The sequence below is a fragment of the Dasypus novemcinctus genome, chromosome 2 (genome assembly GCF_030445035.2).
Source record: "Dasypus novemcinctus isolate mDasNov1 chromosome 2, mDasNov1.1.hap2, whole genome shotgun sequence".
In the NCBI taxonomy this organism is placed as follows: Eukaryota; Metazoa; Chordata; class Mammalia; order Cingulata; family Dasypodidae; genus Dasypus; species Dasypus novemcinctus.
The window spans coordinates 84,546,544-84,565,030 of record NC_080674.1 but is presented as its reverse complement, the minus strand read 5'-3'; the positions used below and the strand labels follow the sequence as shown (position 1 = coordinate 84,565,030).

The 18,487-nt window shown below is 37.7% G+C and overlaps 1 long non-coding RNA gene across 1 annotated transcript in view; it reads left to right on the top strand.

Moving 5' to 3' along the window:
* The window catches only part of LOC131273257 (uncharacterized), a 28,985-nt gene extending 10,862 nt beyond the window's left edge, over positions 1 to 18,123 (top strand). Inside the window, exon 2 of the long non-coding RNA XR_009180418.1 lies at positions 9,119 to 18,123. This is a non-coding gene — a long non-coding RNA (uncharacterized lncRNA). The remainder of the gene's footprint in view (positions 1 to 9,118) is intronic.
* Positions 18,124 to 18,487: the final 364 nt, after the last annotated feature.

Sequence of the window (18,487 nt, the reverse complement as noted above, 5' to 3'; positions counted from 1 at the left end):
TCTCTCCCACTCTGGAAGGTCCCAGGATCAGTTTCCAGTGTTGCCTAAAGAGAAGACAAGCAAACACACAGAGAGCACAAAACAATTAGGGAATGGGATGGGGAGAAATAAATACTTTTTTAAAAAAATTAAAAATTAAAAAAAAAGAAATTCTTTGTTTAAAAAAATTATTGCATTCTAGATATTGTACTGGGTTTGGGGGATAAAACTATGAAAGAGATGATCTAATCCATTGGTTTCAGTAGTCTAAAGCAGGGGTTGACAAACTTCTACAAATGGCCAAATAGTAAATATTTTCAGCTTTGCTGGCCATTAGGTTTCTGTTTTGACTACTCAACTCTGCTGCTGTGGCATTCAGTCAGTCATAGACAATATGTAAATAAATGGGTGTGACTGTCTCCCCATAAAACTTTATTTACAAAGACAAGGTGCTGGCCTGATTTAGCCTATGGGCCATTGTTTGCCAATTTCTGGTCACTGCATTGCATTACATTTTATTGCACTGATAAATGCAATTGCATGAGAAAGAACATGTTGCCTTTGGGATGACATAGTAGTTGTGGGTAGGAACTGTTTAAGGCAAAGAATGTGGAAAAGACATTTCAGAAGAAGAGAAGAGCATTTGTAAACATGATTTGAGATCATTACTGGCAATTGTACATTAAGGCAGAAATATAGCAATTGTAGGGAATGGGCATATAAGGCAGGAGGGGATGTGGGATATGGAATTAAGCCAGAGAGATAAATAGCAATCATATCCTGAAACACCTCATAAGCCAAATTAAGGAGTTTTACTTCATTGTGATGGCAATGAGGTGCCATTTAAATATATTTTTTTAAAGATTTATTTATTTATTTATTTCTCTCCCCTCCCCCCCCCCCCCGGTTGTCTGTTCTCTGTGTCTATTTGCTGCGTCTTGTTTCTTTGTCTGCTTCTGTTGTTGTTAGTGGCACAGGAATCTGTGTTTCTATTCTTGTTGGGTCATCTTGTTGTGTCATCTCCTCCGTGTGTGCGGCACCATTCCTGTGCAGGCTGCACTTTCTTTCGCACTGGGTGGCTCTCCTTATGGGGCGCACTCCTTGCACATGGGGCTCCCCTACGCGAGGGACATTCCTGTGTGGAAGGGAACTCCTTGCACACATCAGCACTGTGCATGGGCCAGCTCCACATGGGCAAGGAGGCCCGGGATTTGAACCGCGGACCTCCCATGTGGTAGACCGACGCCCTAACCACTGGGCCAAGTCCGCTACCCCATTTAAATATTTTAAGCAGGCAATTGATTTAATCAGATTAGTGGTTTAAAAGAGCACTCTGGTTTCAGTGTTTAGGAGCCAAAAAGGGAGGTAGGGAGATTAGTTTGGGGCTCTTTCAATGTTCCAGTGAGAGCTGATGATGGAAAGTGGCAATTGATGGATTAAAAACCTCTTTAACAAATAGAGTCTTTGATTGGATGGGTGTGGTAGCAGTAGAGCTGGTGAAGGGAGAATGACATGGGATATTGGAGAGGCAAAGAACTTCTAAAGTCAGGATAAGGAGTTTGGATTTTATTCTGAATGTGATGGAAATTCAATGGAGGAAATTCTTGGGCAGAGGACAGACAAGAGCTAACTTACATTTTGAGATCATTCTGACTGTTGTTTGGAGAATAGATTATAAGGGGGCAATGGCAGAAGCAGGGAGATGAGAGATGAAATACAAGTTCTAGCTTCAGAACTTTACTTAGTTGCTGCCTAGTAAATTCTTCATGACTTACCAGGTCTTTAAGATTGATAACAGAAAGTATTCCTTGTAACAGAATCATAGAGTAACCCAAAGAATGCTTTATTTAAACTTGGTAAGATGCACAAAACTTATTGTATAAAATGCTTAATTCACAGAAGATGTGTAGTAGAGTTAAGTCTTTGACTTATTTCAGTGGGCATTCATATCTATTGAAACCTAAACAAATAACTATTAAATCATTGAACTCCTCTTTATGAAAAACGTTCAAAATACAAGTCATCTGATAGCATCTGGCTTTTGCCATTTTCTTTACATGACGTGATAGCAAATCTCTCATTCTCTTGAATTGTAATTGATGAGCAGTGAAATTTAAAAAGCAGAATCTATAAGAAATTGATATTACATCCACATTCCTCTGACAAACCTGGCTCCACTATGGTGCTCTTGGTGGATTGACATAAACTGACAGGGTAAGTAAATCCTCTTCTTTTCAAGTTGCAACACTGAAGGGATTGAGTCATTTTGTTCTGAAAGGAAATTTATCCTCCTGAGTTTCTTATACCATGAAAGACACAAGGTCTTCCATGGAAGCTAAGGTCTTTAGGGCTATAACATCTGGAACTCATTGCTGAGCAACTGCCCAGCTTCCCTGCATAAACATTGCCTTCGTTCTCTGCACCTTTCTTTCTGATGTTAAATTAAAATGTTGGTGAAAAATCCAATTTTGAGAATTAAGAAATATTTGAGAAGCTTCTACCATAAGTTCTTTCTATTCACATAAAACCTGGAATATGAAAATAAGCCTTAAATAGAATGTCTATATTGGTTAATCTCAAGGATTTCCTTTTGTTGGTTCTATCAAAATAGCATATTGATGCTATCAAATATAGATAAAGATGTTTAGAGCACAGTTAAGATCTACAGGTCAATCATCAAGATTGGAGAAACACACAGACATGTTTTTACATTCAAGGTCTGAGTACTTAAAGGCTTTATTCAATTCACAGTAAAATGTTATGCATTTTGAGGTAAAACATATGTATGTACAAAGAGAAAGAAAGTTTTCCATTGCTGCCACTTGACAAAGAGCAATTATTTTTAGAAATGATGGTGGTCATAGCAGTTTCATTTACAAACGTAATCTCCCAGTGCTGGGAGATTTAAGTTTCTTTGATAAGAAAATCTGTTATACATTTTAGACTTTTTTTTTCAGACATGCAAACCTGAAGAAATTTCTGCTTTTAATAAGATGCAAAAGGCAAATAAGAAAATCCATGTGTTCAAAGATCGTTAAGAACTTAATGCCAACTAAGAAGTTATGGTTGCAGTGAAAAATGTGCAAATTTTGTCACTTAAAAGGGTTATGATTATTCTTCTATTTCAGTGGTTCAGGTGATAATAGGAAATTTTCTTGCACCTAATATGGACAAGCTATTGTTCTAACAGCTTTGTGTATTAACTCATTTAACACTTAAAGCAACCTTTTCTTCTTCTTATACCCATCTTATGGATGTGGAAATTGAGACACAGAAACGTTAAATAACTTGCATAACAGATAGCAAATGTTATTGTTGGGAAATATTCCTAGGCAGCCTCTTTACCACTACTTCTTATTGCTTTCCAGAAAATTATCAAGTGATGATGTGGCAAAGATTTTGGGTTTCTAAAGTCTGTTTCCAATTCTGCCCACAAGATTATCTTTGCCAAGTTTCTATTTTTCTTTTTACTTACAATGGCTACAGTGTGAATGCTAGAGATGTAACTAAACGATTTTCCCTGAAAGTTTAGGAAAATAGTAGAATTTTAAGAATTGATTTAGTAGTTTATTTACCCATTTTGTTATTTGTCACTTGTTATCAGTAAGAACATTTACATTAAGCTAAAGTTTCACCTTTTAATGTACTGTTCGCTAGTATTCCCACTTAAAAATAACTATTCTGGGAAACCGACTTTGGCCCAGTGGTTAGGGCATCCGTCTACCACATGGGAGGTCCGCGGTCCAAGCCCCGGGCCTCCTTGACCCGTGTGGAGCTGGCCCATGCGCAGTGCTGATGCGCGCAAGGAGTGCCGTGCCACACAGGGGTGTCCCCCGCGTAGGGGAGCCCCACGCGCAAGGAGTGCACCCATAGGGAGAGCCGCCCAGCGCGAAGGAGGGAGCAGCCTGCCGAGGAATGGCGCCGCCCACACTTCCCGAGCCGCTGACAACAACAGAAGCGGACAAAGAAACAAGACGCAGCAAAAAGACACAGAAAACAGACAACCGGGGGAGGGGAGGGGAATTAAATAAATAAAAAATAAATCTTTAAAAAAAACAAAAACAAAACTATTCTAAGGAAAAATGTGAAATATAAGAAAAGCTATATACTATATACATTAAAAATATCTTTTTGAATTATCATCTGAATGTTAAAAGTGCATGTAAGAGTACAGGCCTGGCAACCTATATTGAAGTTTCTAACTGTATGAATTTGCTCATTCTAATTGTTTCATATCAGTGAGATAATACAATATTTATCCTTTTGTGCCTGGCTTATTTCATTCAATACAATGTCTTTAAGATTCATCTCTGTTGCTGCATGTATAAGAATATCATTCCTTTTCATAGCTACGAATTATTCCTTTGTATGTCATACCACAGGCCCTGTCTAGGTATGTGCTATGTAAACTTGGGAGTGCTCTGTTACCTTCATTTTCTGTTTCATAAGTTGGACCAGCAGAAGAAGTTGATTAACAAAAAGAGAGGAAAAATTGTGCAGAAAGGAGTAAAGATAAAAGAAGGAAGGACAGTCGTGAAGACACTTGAATCTCTGGTTCCAGTCTTCTTTGAGGCAATTTGAGGCAAGGTTGCATCCCTGCCTTTAGAGTCTATAAAGCATCTCCTAATCCTTACAATAAATTCCTTTTTCTTTGCTTAAGCTAGCATAAGTTGGTTTCCACTACTTACAATCAAAGAATGTAAGCACATGTGATGCAAATAAGAGACATGCAGAAATGTTTGGAGAAAGAAGTCTCTGCAGGAACCAGAGGCCCATCAGCCAATAGTTTTTAGGAATTAATGTTAATGTGACACATTTATGCCCATAGGCTGGTGGGCTTTGGGGACATCTAGCTTACACATTGTAAATAATATAAAGCCCAGAAACAGGCTTTGTTACAAAATCCACATTGTCCATAGTTTAAAAACAAAGTAATTAGTTGCTCTCAACTGCTCTTGAGACCAGAAATTTCTTCTGGTCCTCAGAGTGGATTCTGTAATGTAACTGGAAAGAAATACAATGCCAAGCAATCCCACCTTTTAGGATATTTATCCTAACATGTAGTTCTCCAGCTGGACCTGACTTTGAATCAAGGGTTCTTAACAAAGGGTCAGTGAGCTTGAATTGAAATATTAAAAAAAACATTATTCTTGTGAGGGTGTGTTGATGTGGGTGTGATATATTTATTAAATGATATACAGTATAGTGTGGACTTAGTTAGGGGTCTGTAGTTTTCACCTGACTGGCAAAGGGGTCCATGGAACAAAGAAGGTTAAGACCCCGGCTTTAAATGAGCTCTTAGATCAAAGTAAATAAAGATTTCCCTCTACTAGGTCCAGGCATTACCTCAGAATGAAAAATAACCAAAAACTAAGCCATTGAAATCAAACCTCTCTGGGAATTTACTGACTCATGTGCTCTTTAGAGTCATTAGTCAGGTTAATCACAAAAAAGTTTTGAATTAGAATTATACTTCACAGTAATAGAATATACATGAATACCATTACCAAGTTCAGGCTGCTGAGAGGGTACTGAGTTGGTTTGTACTAGAAGCTAATGACTTGTCTTGGGAATTTGAAAAGATAGCCTGATGCTTATAGCTTTCTCCACAAATAGCCAAAGATTTAGTAGAGTAAATACATGTTCTTTTAATTATTTTTAGTATAAAGTAACAACTAGGCAACTTGAGTTTTGATGTGTTTCTCTACTCTATCCCTTTTAATTTAGTCTCTGTCTCTTTTTCCCACTTGCTTTGCCTAGCAATCTATAATCAAAATAATTCATATTATGGATAAAATTTAAGTCATTTAGAAGAATATATAATGGAGAGTTAAAAGTCCTCTGAACCACTATCTTCATCTTTATTTCCACTGCATAGAGCAAAGCACAGTTCATAGTTCCTTACGTTTAGTTCCAGAATTTTTAATGCATTTAATAGCATGTGTATGATTACTATATTTCTCATAAAATGTCATAGAAATATATCCATAATTTGTTTAGTGAAAAAACATTGCGTTACATAAATCTATTTTTATAACAATAGTTATTGTATGGCCATAAAATAAATTTGAAAAAATAACATAAAATTCTGTTAATAGAGCTTATCTCTTGGGGGCTGGTTACCAAGGTCAATTTTTATTTGTATAGTTTTGTTTGAATGTATTACAATAACCATTATTTTTATGTGTTGAAGAAGATAGAAACAAAAAATAAAATGCACTGTCAATTTGGGACAAACATAAAACAGAGCATGCCTCTTCTTTCTTCAATATGTAAGTGTTTGCCAGTTTTCACTGACTTGCTTCTTGTGACTCTCTAATTTCTAATTTGTTTCTTTGTGACTCCTCATTTCAATTTCCATAATAATCCTCTTCATCATCTAATGAAGATATATAACGAATATTTGCCTTAGTAGATGAAGATAAGAGCAAATTAACTGTCAGAATTATGCTTTATGACAATCAACCTTCTGCCCTGGTCTCCAATGACACATTAAGACTATAAACCACATCTTTTTAATAGCACTTCTCCACACAAAAACACACTTTTTTGTTCAAAAAATAATGAGCTATGCAAGCACTTGCAAAGGGAGAGATCATTTCCAAAGTAATTGGCTCTTTTAACTGAGCTATCATAGAGAATCACTTTGTAGCTGAGATTTTGAGACCTGTGAACATGAAACCTGTACCACCCTCAGAGAAGGATGACGTTAGACATTTCCTCTCTTGGAAGTGAAACTTGTAATTTTCTACGTGAATATAGGCTTAGGCAAGTCTTTAAGATCCCACACTTTCTTGAAGGAAGCAGTGAAAGGCCAACAAATTGGCAAATCCAAAATTAAAATTAGAGCACTTGCAAGTATACCCTGCCCCCTCCATTGTTCCAAATTGTTCAGTGTAACAGCTAAATAGAAGCTTTAATATCTACGTTATATTATTTAGAGTTCAGCCACAATTCCATTGCTAAATTATTACCATAGTACTCATCTGGTAGAACAACTTTTGAAAAGCCAAAAGTCAAACAATTACTAGTGAGAGCTCTTAGTGCTGGCTAATTGCACAAATCAACAATTAAGCCATTGGTTGATATAGTTTTATTTGCAGCCATAGTCTTACGTAATTCTTTTCTCATTCAGAGTACTAAGGAGGGCATCAAGGCTGATGTCTGGTGCATAATAAAAAATGACAAAGTTGTTTTGGGGGAGATTTTTTCCTTCTTCCATTTCAAAATGCAGCCCAAGTGGTTAATTAAGAAGTCTTGAATCTGCTCTTTTCTGTTTCCCTATCTGGTCTGCACCACTGTGTATCTTCTAATATACTCTGATAAATACTGGGTTTATCTTTTTTGGTATCCACAGATTATTCTTTGAGGAATATCATTCTCCTAACTCCTGCTTGGTTGCTAAGTGAATGCATCCATTTCTTGTGATTTGCCCAGTTCCTTGCCTCTAGGACAAATGGATTGAAAAAAGTTAGTAATCTCAGCAGTGAAAACTTTAATGAGAGGAGATATACTAATGCTAGCTTAAGGGACACTGGATAGGACAGTAAGACTATAAAGTATTCATCATATGAGGTGCTCTGGTGACTTGGCGGACCATTGCTGTCTTGCTTGAGCATTCCTTCTGTTAGAGACTATGCTCTGTGAAAGTGGTCTATAATCTCTAATTCTGATCATTTCAACCTTGTTTGTTTGTAGTTTGAGACCGTATTTTAATTTTTGTCAGACAGAAAGATGACACGTGAAGTAACCTCCAGCTGCTTATACATTGACCAGTCAGAGCATGCTAGAGAAATATTGCTCCAATATCTAGAATGTAAAAGGGGTGATGAAGTCAGCTGTAGACTGATCCAGGAAGCAGAGAACATCTGGGAGTAGTTGTGTCCATCACAGTATTTCTTTGGAAGACACATGACATGAAACCATGAGGTTGAGATTATACATATCATGAGAAGATCAGTAGAGTCTAGAGGATAAATGAGATGTAGTTTTTATCTCTTCCTAAGACATCTTATCTTCATGAGATTATGAACCAAGGGTATTTCGTTAATTTGCAAGGACCACTTCCAAGAACAAAGTGCAGAGGTAGTATGCCACACATTTAAGATGGCAGTTGTGATGAGGGGGTGAATATGTGTGTTCATATGGTTAAGCATCTGAAAATATCTCATGTCATACAACATCTCTCGTTCTACAATGGGGAAAAGAGGAAAACTTGCAGTTCATCATAAGATTTTTAAGACAGAAAGTTGACAAAAATTAAAATAGAACAAACATGTTTCCTTTTATGTATGATTCATAATGACTCAAGATGCTTGGTGCTAAGTCTCTATATTGAGGACACACCCAATACAACTGTCCAGATACTTAGCAGCTACTTTCTATAGCACAAGTTATTGCTAGTGTATTACAGACTAGGGCTAAAACTGAACTAAATACCATAATTTGGAAATAAAATCCAAGGGGAGAAAACCTATTCTTGACCTACTATTTTTAAACTAAGTAGATATAGCAAATTTAAGCACATGCAGGGATAAAACTCACTTCTGTGAGTTGTAGCACAATAGTACTAAGAAACCTAGTTTCTGGGTCTAGACATGATAGTTTTGTTGAAGTTTTCCCTCAATAAACCAGACTTGCATGGTAACATCTGTATAGTTATTACATTTTTACTGCACTGGCTCTGTTTTTCACCATAGGTTTATGAAAAAAATATGGTTTTGGGCCAGTATTTTTAATAGCTCTCATTGCTTAAAAGTGCTCTACATGACAAAGCATTAAAAGCAATGACAGTTCAAGATCCTGGAACATTTAACCTGAACAATTTTTTTTTTAACAATCAGTTACAAACACATGCAGAATGCAGTAAAAAACAAGAACTACAACAAAAAACTAGTTGATTCTGTCCAGTTTTAACCTAGTTATGTCTTAAATGTTAGCTTAATTATATCTTTTAAAGGCGACCTGGAATATTTTCCATTATTCTCATGGAGGAAACACCTCTTGTGACAGTTTGAATTTGGTAAATCCCCAGAAAAGATTGTTTTTTGAACTAATCGGTTCCTGTGGGTGTGAGACCCTTTTGATTGGACTACCTCAGTGAGGTGTGACTCATATTGGGTTTCTGCCCTCTTTCCAGAGCTTTATATAAATGGAGACCTGAGAGAGACACAGAGAAAAGAAGCTGCCATATTAACCCTTCCATGTGAGAGAGAGGACTGTCGGAAATAGAGAAGCCCCAAGAGGCGGAGAGGTGTCCCAGAGTCGAATCAGCAGAGCACAGAGGCATGGAAGGAGGCTTCCTGAGGGGCTGGGCCCAAAGCTTTGCCACGGGGCAAGACCTCAGGATCACTTTGGTGAGAAGTGTGTCTGCTGATGTCTTGATTTGGATATTTCATGGTCTCAAAACTTTAAGCTTTTATCCTAAATAAAATTCCCAAGATAAAAGTCAACCCACTTCTGGTACTTTGCATCAGCAACCCTTTGGCAAACTAAGACACTCCTCAAGCATTTCACCCCCATTTTTCTTCAGAAAAAAACTGCGTTTTGAAGGGCACAACCGTTTTTTCTAGAACAAGTTGGCAAAGAAGGGAGGGGAGGCAAATAATAGGAATTACAATTTTCATAGGCATTGCTGCAAGTCCAACTGTGACAAGCAGGTGGTCTGTGGGCTCCCGTATGAAGTGGAAGTTTATGTGTTGATGGTGCCTGATGAGAGCCCAAGAGTACATAGCCTTAGTGCTTGGAGTGGAGACTGGTGGAACCCCAGTCTCTTTTTTGAGTGAAACTGGGACCAACTCCTGATTTTTTACAAGTCTTCCCTTTTATATATATACAGTATGTATGACAGATTCTTTTATGAATCCCCAAAAGGAAGATTATGTTTGTAAACTAATCCATTCTTTGGGTGTGCTACCCTTTGATTGCATTAGATGCAGCTGAGATGTCTTTGTTTAAACTACCTGTTAAGATGAGGACTTTGATTCAAACATATCAGTAAGGCATGACTCAGGCTAAGTCCCTGCCCCTTTGGTGGGCCAGTATAAATGGGCACTCACTCAAGAAGACACATGGAAAGAGAAAGAGCTCTGTCATTTTTGATCTTGGGTCCCTGGGGGAGACAGGATCCATTCCCCTGATAGTTTGCAGCTGACCTCGGGAAGAGAGTGGAGACTGATACAGAAGGCCCAGAAAGACATGGGCCCTATGCCAGGAGAAAGAGGAAACCCTGAGAGACAAGCCCTATGCCAGCCTGAAGCTGAGAGAAAACCCAGAAGGGAAGGCTGAACCCTCACAGAACTCAACATATGGCAACTGATTTTAGTGAGAAAGCAATTTGATTGGACTCTTTAGGGCCTTATAACTGCAAGCTTTTACCCCAAATAAATCCTCTTATAAAAGCCAAGAGATATCTGGTACTTTGCATCAGTACCCCTTTGTCAAATTAATACAATATGTAATATGTCCTGATGATGGTACTTTATAATGTTGTAGTTCTTAATGTTTTCATTAAGAATTAATGTTTTCATTTCCAACCTCCAGTGTTCTTCAGTGATTGGTGTTGTTATTGTCACTGTTTGTTTGTTCAGTGGTTATACAGGACTAACTCCATGAAGTCTGCATTCTTTGTCATGAGTTGCCACTGAATTCTCTACTCTTTTAGCTCAGTGGACAGCTAATGATTGGACAAAGATTTCCCTTAAAGGTTTGACATGTAAGTCTCCAAGACTTTGCCAAAGTGTTCTCTCTGTGTTGGGGTATGCTTTCAATGCTCTATCAGGCTGTTTACAACTCTGCCTTAGCCTTCACATCTGATTTCATAGAGCCTTGCAGAGTGTCAAGGTCAGCCAGAGGTAAGATATTCGGATCTTCTCCATCTTAGGCATATGCACAGTTTTGCACATGCATGTGACGTACTGGAGTCCCAGAAATGTGTTAAGACTTTTCAAGGTCTTCTATGAATATCTCATTGCCGAGCTTTTCCTTTGAAGTTTTTTTGGTTAGCTTCTTTTTTTAAAAATATTTATTTATTGAATCATTTATTCTTTTTTTTTCTTTTCTTTCCCCTTCCTTACCCTGCTGCTTTTGTTGTCTGTGTCCATTCTGTATCTATTTCTCTTTTTGTCTTCTCATCTTTCTCCTCTAAGATTCACCAGGATTCGATCCTGGGGACCTCTGATGTGAAGAGAGTTTCTCTGTCAATTGTGCAACCTCAGTTCCTGGTCTCTCCTGCAATTCACCTTGACTCTCTCCTTCATCTCTCTTTTGTTGCAACATCATCTTGCTGTGTGACTCACTTGTGTGGGCACTTGGCTCACCACAAAGGCACTGGCTTGCTGCACGGGCACTGGCATGGGCGCTTGGCTCACCATGTGGACACTTTGCTTGCCACGCGGGCACTGGCTTGCCATGCAGGCATGCTTTCTTTTCTTCTTTTTCACCAGGGGGCGGCCAGGGATCAAACCTAGGTCCTCCCATATGGTAGGCGGAGGTTTTATCACTTGAACCACATTTGCTTCCCTTTTGGTTAGCTTCTTTTTAGCCCCAAATGGAAATGCTGCCTCAGGTAGCAGTGATGTTAAATAATTGCTGCTAATTGCTTTCAACAAATACACTATGGGCAGGCTGTTCCCACAGTGTGAGCTCTGAGTCAGGTTAACCAGAGACAAGCCCTCTGAGCTGTAGGACAGGTCAAATTGTGAGCTGACAGATAGGTCATAGAATGATAGTTCTCGGTGGGGAGGATTTTTTGGGAGTTTCAAACCCTTTTTGCCCCCTCTAATGACTGTTAGTCTGCTAACATGGTTGCAAGGTAATTGGCTTTCAAGGCAACTATGGAGATGAGGAGAAGAGGTTGTAAAGAGGGAAGTTAAAATGTGACAAAACCTGCTGTTGTCACCAAGATATGACTATTCTCCCAGAATAACCACACTTCAACAAGTCTTTCATTAATTTCCAGAGTTTTGAGAAAGTTGATTTTGGCCATTTTTTTCCCCAGTGTTCTTATTGTTTCTAAGGAGGAGTAGATATTTGGAGGTTCTTGTTCCACCATTCTAGAAGTCTGTACTGTGTTTTTATATTTAAAAAAAAATTCTTTCATGATTTGTTCTCTCTTATTTTTGCTTTGTTTTAGTTGTGTAGGAATTCTGATATTTAGGAAGTTTCATATTTTTGCTCTGGGGATTACTTCTATAGGTATTCCTCTTTCTACTCTCTCCCCTTCCTTTCCTCGACCATCTCATTTGAGTAATAATATTATCTTTCTTAATGTTTAATTTTTACTGTGAAATCAAGTTAGACTGTTAATTGCTTGCATTTTTTTGTTTTAAATTCTCTCCTTTATCTTTCAGCTGTTTCTCAAAAGATGAAGGGGAAATTTATTTTAGTTACATCCTTCTTTCTTTCCTCTTTCAATTTTTCTTAGCTGTATCATTTCTACATTGTCAGAACTTACAAAGTTAATATACTATTTGGTCATGTTCAGTTCCATATTTGTTTGGGTTTTGTGTTAGATTTAAATATATACAGTGACCACTACCAATTCTTTTGCTATAGTTTTTTGGCAATCTTTTCAAAAAGGACTTTGGGGCACAATATTTTCCAGGTTCTTGAATGTTCAAAGCTGTATGTATCTTCTGTATTTAAAGTAGAACTTTGCTTTATATAAAATCCTTAGCTCACTTTTCTTTCCTTGAGAATTTTGTAGGTGTTATATTACTTCATCTGGCAGTGGATGAAGGTATGAAGAAGTCTGAGGACAACATAATATATTTTTCCCCTTATAAATTACCTGATTATTTTGTCTGCAATTATTTCTTTATCCTTAAAAATCTAAAAATCTTTAAAGTATTTTAAAAATGTACTTACTGGATGTGCTTCAGTATGGACAGTTCTGGGTTAAGTTTCCCTGGAACACAATGTACCCTTTCAGTATGTAGTTTTAACTCATCTTTTATACTTTAGGGAAGTTTTCTTCAATTAGGCCTTTAACTACTTGTTCTGTTCAATTAGGTTGTTTTCTTTCTAAGCAACCTCAAAGGACTTGTTAAATCTCCTCTTTATAGGTATAACTTTTTTCTGTCATCCTTTTGAACTCTTTATTTTAGTTTCATTTTGTTCATTTTCTTATTACCATCTTTTAAGTTCCCTACCAGATTTTTGATTCTCTCTTCTCCCTTGTGCTTCTTCCAATTTTGTCTTCTTTGCACTTCTGCTTTATGATTTTCTTCCATAGATTCAATAGTTTATTACATTTCAAAACTCACAATGAAATGTTTAGCTGCAATTCTCATTTGTTTTGTGGCAACATTTTTCTGGTGGTGTTCTTGATGTTTGGGATCTTACTTGCTATTTTCCATATCCTCTTTTATATAATCTTGGTACCAAGGCTATGTCATTTCCTTTTTTAAAAAAATTAATTTATTGAAGTATATCACTCATACATAAACATACATAAACAATAAGTGTATAATAATAGTTGTGAACTTACAAAACAAATATATACAACATCATACAGGGCTCTCATAACTCATGATACCACCAATAACTTGCATTGTTGTTAAACTTTTTTAACTAATGATTGAAGAGCATTGTCAAAATATTACTACTAACCAACGTATTTTTCACCCAACCCACACTATTATTATCTTTATATCAGTTATATATGAACATACATAAACAATTAAGTGTATAGTAAAAGTTGTGAACTTACAAAGCAAACATGCATAACATCATATGGGGGTCCCACACGTCAACCCTCCACCAACACTGTGCATTGTCTTGAGACATTTGTTAAAAATTATGAAAGAATGTTGTCAAAATCTTACTACTAATTATAGTCCTTATTTTACATTTGGTATGTTTTTCCCCCAACCCACCCTATTATTATTTTTTAAATATATATTTTATGATAGAAGTTGTAAACTTATAAAACAATCATGCTTGTGTGTAGAATTCTCAAACAACACCCCTTTATCACCACATCATACAATTGATACAGGTAGGATAATACCACCTGATTGTTACCATGTCCATAGTGTACATTTGGCTCACATTTTCCATACTGCCTCATTATTCAACACAGTACATCTTTCTCATAGATGCAAGAATATTATATTATTACTGCTAACCACAATCCATAGGTCACTCCAGTTGTACTTTTCCCACGCTTCTTCATATTCCCACCACTCTGCAGTAGTGATGTACATTTGCTCTAGCTCACAAAGGACATTCTTGCATCTGTACCGTCAACCACAATTCTCATCCACTTACTGTGCTATTCAGTTCCTAGATTATTCTCTAACATTCTGTCTATTGGCATTTCCTTACCTAGACTACCATTTTCAGCCACATCCCCATTTATAAACTAGCTGTTATTCACTATGTGTTACCATCCACTCTATACATTTCCACACTTTCACAATAAAACTAATTAAAACTTCTATATACATTAAACATCAGTAGTCCATCTCTGTCTTCCTCTTATCTCCTTTAAGAATCGACCACCTACCACCAGGTCTTGAAGATATTTTCCTACAATTTCTTCTAGAGGTTTTATGATTCTTGCTTTTGTTTTTAGGTTTTCAATCCATTTTGAGTTAATTTTTGGATAAGGTGTGAGATAAGGGTCCTCCTTCCTTCTTTTGGCTATGGATATCCAGTTCTTTCAGCACCATTTATTGAATGAACTGTTCTGCCTGAGCTGTGTGGCTTTGACAGGCTAGTCAAAAATCACTGACCATACATGTGAGGGTCTGTTTCTGAAACATCAATTTGGTTCCATGGGTCTTTGTGTCTGTCTTTATGTCAGTACCATGCTGTTTTTTACCACTATAGCTAGATAATATGATTTAAAGTCTGGAGATGAGTGTTTGCTTTTCCTTTTTATAATGTTTCTGGCTATTCACATCCCCTTACCCCTCCAAATAAATTTGATAATCGTGTTTGCAATTTTTTTTTCTAATGTTGGTGGAGTTTTTATCAGGATTGCATTGAATCTGTGTATCAATGTGAGTAGAAATGACAGCTTAATGATATTTATTCTTTCAATCCATTAGCATGGAATGCTCTTCCAGTTATTTAGGCTTTTTAAAAATTTCTTTCAACATTTAGTTGTACTTTTCTGAATTCAAGTCCTTTACATTATTGCTTAAGTTTATTCCTATTTGAGTTTTATCTGTCATATTTTATTTTCAGCACCCTTTTGAAACTTTTAGTTACTTTTATTGATATAATCTTCATCTCTAGACTCTCTTCCAGGTCTCTCTCTCCTGTCTTTTCTTTTTAGGCTCTAGCACTCCCTTGAGTATTTCCTGAAAATCTGGTCTCTTGCTTAGAAATTCTCTCAGTTTTTGTTTATTTGTGAATATTCTAATCTCACCCTCATTTTTGAAGACAGTCTTGCTGGATATACGATTCTTGGCTGGAAGTTTTTCTCTTGTGGTATCTTAAATCAATCAGACCACTATTTTCTTGCCTCTATAGTTTCTGGTGCGAAATCAGCATTTAATCTTATTGGGTATCCATTATGTGTTATGCATTGCTTTTCTCTTACTAGTCTCAGAATTCTCTCTTTGTCTTTGGCATTTGACATTTTGATTAGTATTTGTCTGAGTTGGTCAATTGGGATTTTTTCAGATGAGAGTATTTGTGCTTCTCGGACATGGATGTGTATGTCCTTCAATAGGGTTGGGAAAATTTCTACCATTATTTCTTCAAATATTCCTTTTGCCCCTTTTCCCTTCCCTTCTCCTTCTGGGACAGCCATTTGTTGGCCTTTTGCTGTCATTTAGTTCCCTGAGACCATGTTCAATTTTTTCCATTCTTTTCTTCATCTGTTCTTAGGTATATTCACTTTCAGAGGCCTTTTCTTCAAGCTTGCCAATCCTTTTTTTCTGCCTCCTCAAATCTGCAATGATATGATTCTTATGTTTTTTTAAATTTCATTTATTGTACCTTTCATTCCCATAAAATCAGCTATTTTTCTATGTATGCTTTCAAATTCTTTGTGCTCATCCAGTGTCTTCTTAATATCCTTAATCTCTTTAGCCATCTCATTGAATTTATTAAGGAGATTTGTTTGAGCATCTATAGTTATTGTCTCCACTCCTTTATGTTATCTGGAGGCTTATCTTGTTCCTTTAACTGGACTATGGCTTCCTATTTCTTGATATGGATTGTAATTTTTTGTTGGTGTCTTCGCATCTGAATTACTAGAGTATTCTGGGTGCAGTTTTTCTCTTTATTTTAGGGGCCTAGGCTAGAGTGCAATCTGATCTGGATGGAAAGAAGCTGGTGCCTATCAGCACTGTGGTTTTTAGTCTGCCCTGCTTCCCCTCGTGCCAGGCACGGAGTTAAGATGGCGGCTATCGACCTCTTTCTTACTTGGGACAGGCTCAAACTTTAGCTGTTCTCAGGATCATACTGTAGCCTGCTGAATTTACTCATCAGTAGCTGAAGTTGGTGCCTAACTGTCTCTTCCTCCCCCATTTTTGGGAAGTGGAGCTTTCAGTTCCAGCTGCGAAACAGTTCTCGAGGTGGCTTGTGCCTCCGGTGGAGAATGGGCTCCGGCCTCCATGGTGTGGAGCGCTCAATTTACGAGTCTTCTCTGCAGATGGGCAGTCTCCTCCTTCCATTCCTTCAAGGATGTGGGAGAATGCTCTTCTGGTGCTTGGAGCCCCCAAACAGGTGCTTCAGCTAGCTCTAGAGAGCTCTGGGTATTTACTAACTGCCCTGTGGCAGGAGCTGACTCTAGGAGCTCCTTACTCCGCCACCATCTTGTTGATTCTCCCCTGTGCCAGTTCCTTTTATTAATGAACAGTTCTGATTTTTCTGGGTAACTTTTTTTACAGGAAGATCCTGGAGGAGATGTACGACCACTGTAGCCTTTCAGGCCTCACAACACAAATGCTCTTTCCTATTCAGCTTTCCCAGAAACAGATTTCTCCTCTTCAATATGGCTCATTGTGAGATTTTTATATAGTCCTTCCTTCTCTGCTTCTTAAAGATTAGTTGGGTCCAGGAAGGCTTCTACTACCAACCCTGTTCATCCAGGTCCTACATCTACTGCTGCAAAGAGATATACAGCTTCTGCACCTCTAGGTGAATGTCCCACCTTCAGGGAAGTATATTTTTCTCAGATCTGCTGCTGTTGGATCCTATCGTGACTTTCATTGCTTCTTCTCCTTATCTTCTCTGTGTGACTTCTGCCTGGTCTTGGCTGTTTTTGGCAACTCTTACACTTATTTTAGAACTTGTGGTTTAAATGTTTCCTATTTTTGTCAGAAATGGAATTTGTATGTTCTCTGTTGTATTTTCTGTTTCCTTTGTTTGATTCCCAAAAGAAGAGGGAAAATGCTGACCAATACATCCATGCTCATACCAGAAATGCCTTTAATTCACATCCTTCTACTTTATCTTATATAGTGGTGTTTTTGTTAGAACACTGATAACAAACTGAACACACCTGACTAGAAAGAATATTGTCCAGAGGGAAAGTGTTTAAAACATTGCATGTATGGATCTGCAGAGTTTTAAAAAAAAGATTAAGTAAAAACAACCTAGGAAATAGTTGCTCAGAAAGTATTCAATTAAACACAAAAATAGAGAATTTGGTTATTCAAAATAATTTTATCTAGTAACTCTAGTTATTAGAAACCATTTTAAGGTTATTGCTGGGCTCACTTGCGCCCTGGAAGCTGCTGCTTAGTCAGGGGTCATGACATGACGGGCAGCAAGATGACATTTTCCAGCAGGGTTGTTCAGGTAGCCAAGCCACATACTCATTAATAAGGTTCCCTGACAGAAGAGACAACCCTAAACTCAATGTATCAGAAGCTTTGAGATCAGCAGGAATACCATCTCTCTTCTGCAATTTCACAGCATTCTTGGGAAGTAAATCACCAGATTTGCTGATGCATCAGGTCTTCTGGATACTGCAGAAATAGTAAAATCATTACCTCAGAAATACAAAAGGAAACTTATGTCTCAAAAAGAAATTGAATGTATCCAACGTGGAGGTCCAGAATAATCACTGACAAGGCTGCTGTTTATCATCAGACAAAAGAATTATCTTTATAATAAAGGGACTTCCAAATGATAAATAAACCACTTTAATAAAATATTCTGTAAAAAAATGAAATAAAATTTAGAGGGACACTTGTATCTCCTAATTTATGTGTCTTGGTCAACTTCACCACAAGCTTACCTAAGTATTTTTAAGCTTTATAACTATTAAAGTGCGGGGGTTTCCCCTCCTGATGGGGGCGGCTGGAGGGGTCAGGAGGGCCGCACCTTAGCGGGGTTCGAGGTCGGGGCAGACGGCCTCGGGGGCTCTCAGGTGTGGAGGACGCACGGCGGGGGAAAGGAAGATGCCGCGGAGACCAGGTCTGTGCGCAAGTCCGGTTTATTGAGGGAGTACAGTGGGTTATATAGCAGACGCAGAGGGTGGGGGGAGACATGGCGGTAGGGGATTGGCAGAAGCATGGGCGGACCTGTGGTTGGCTGCCGT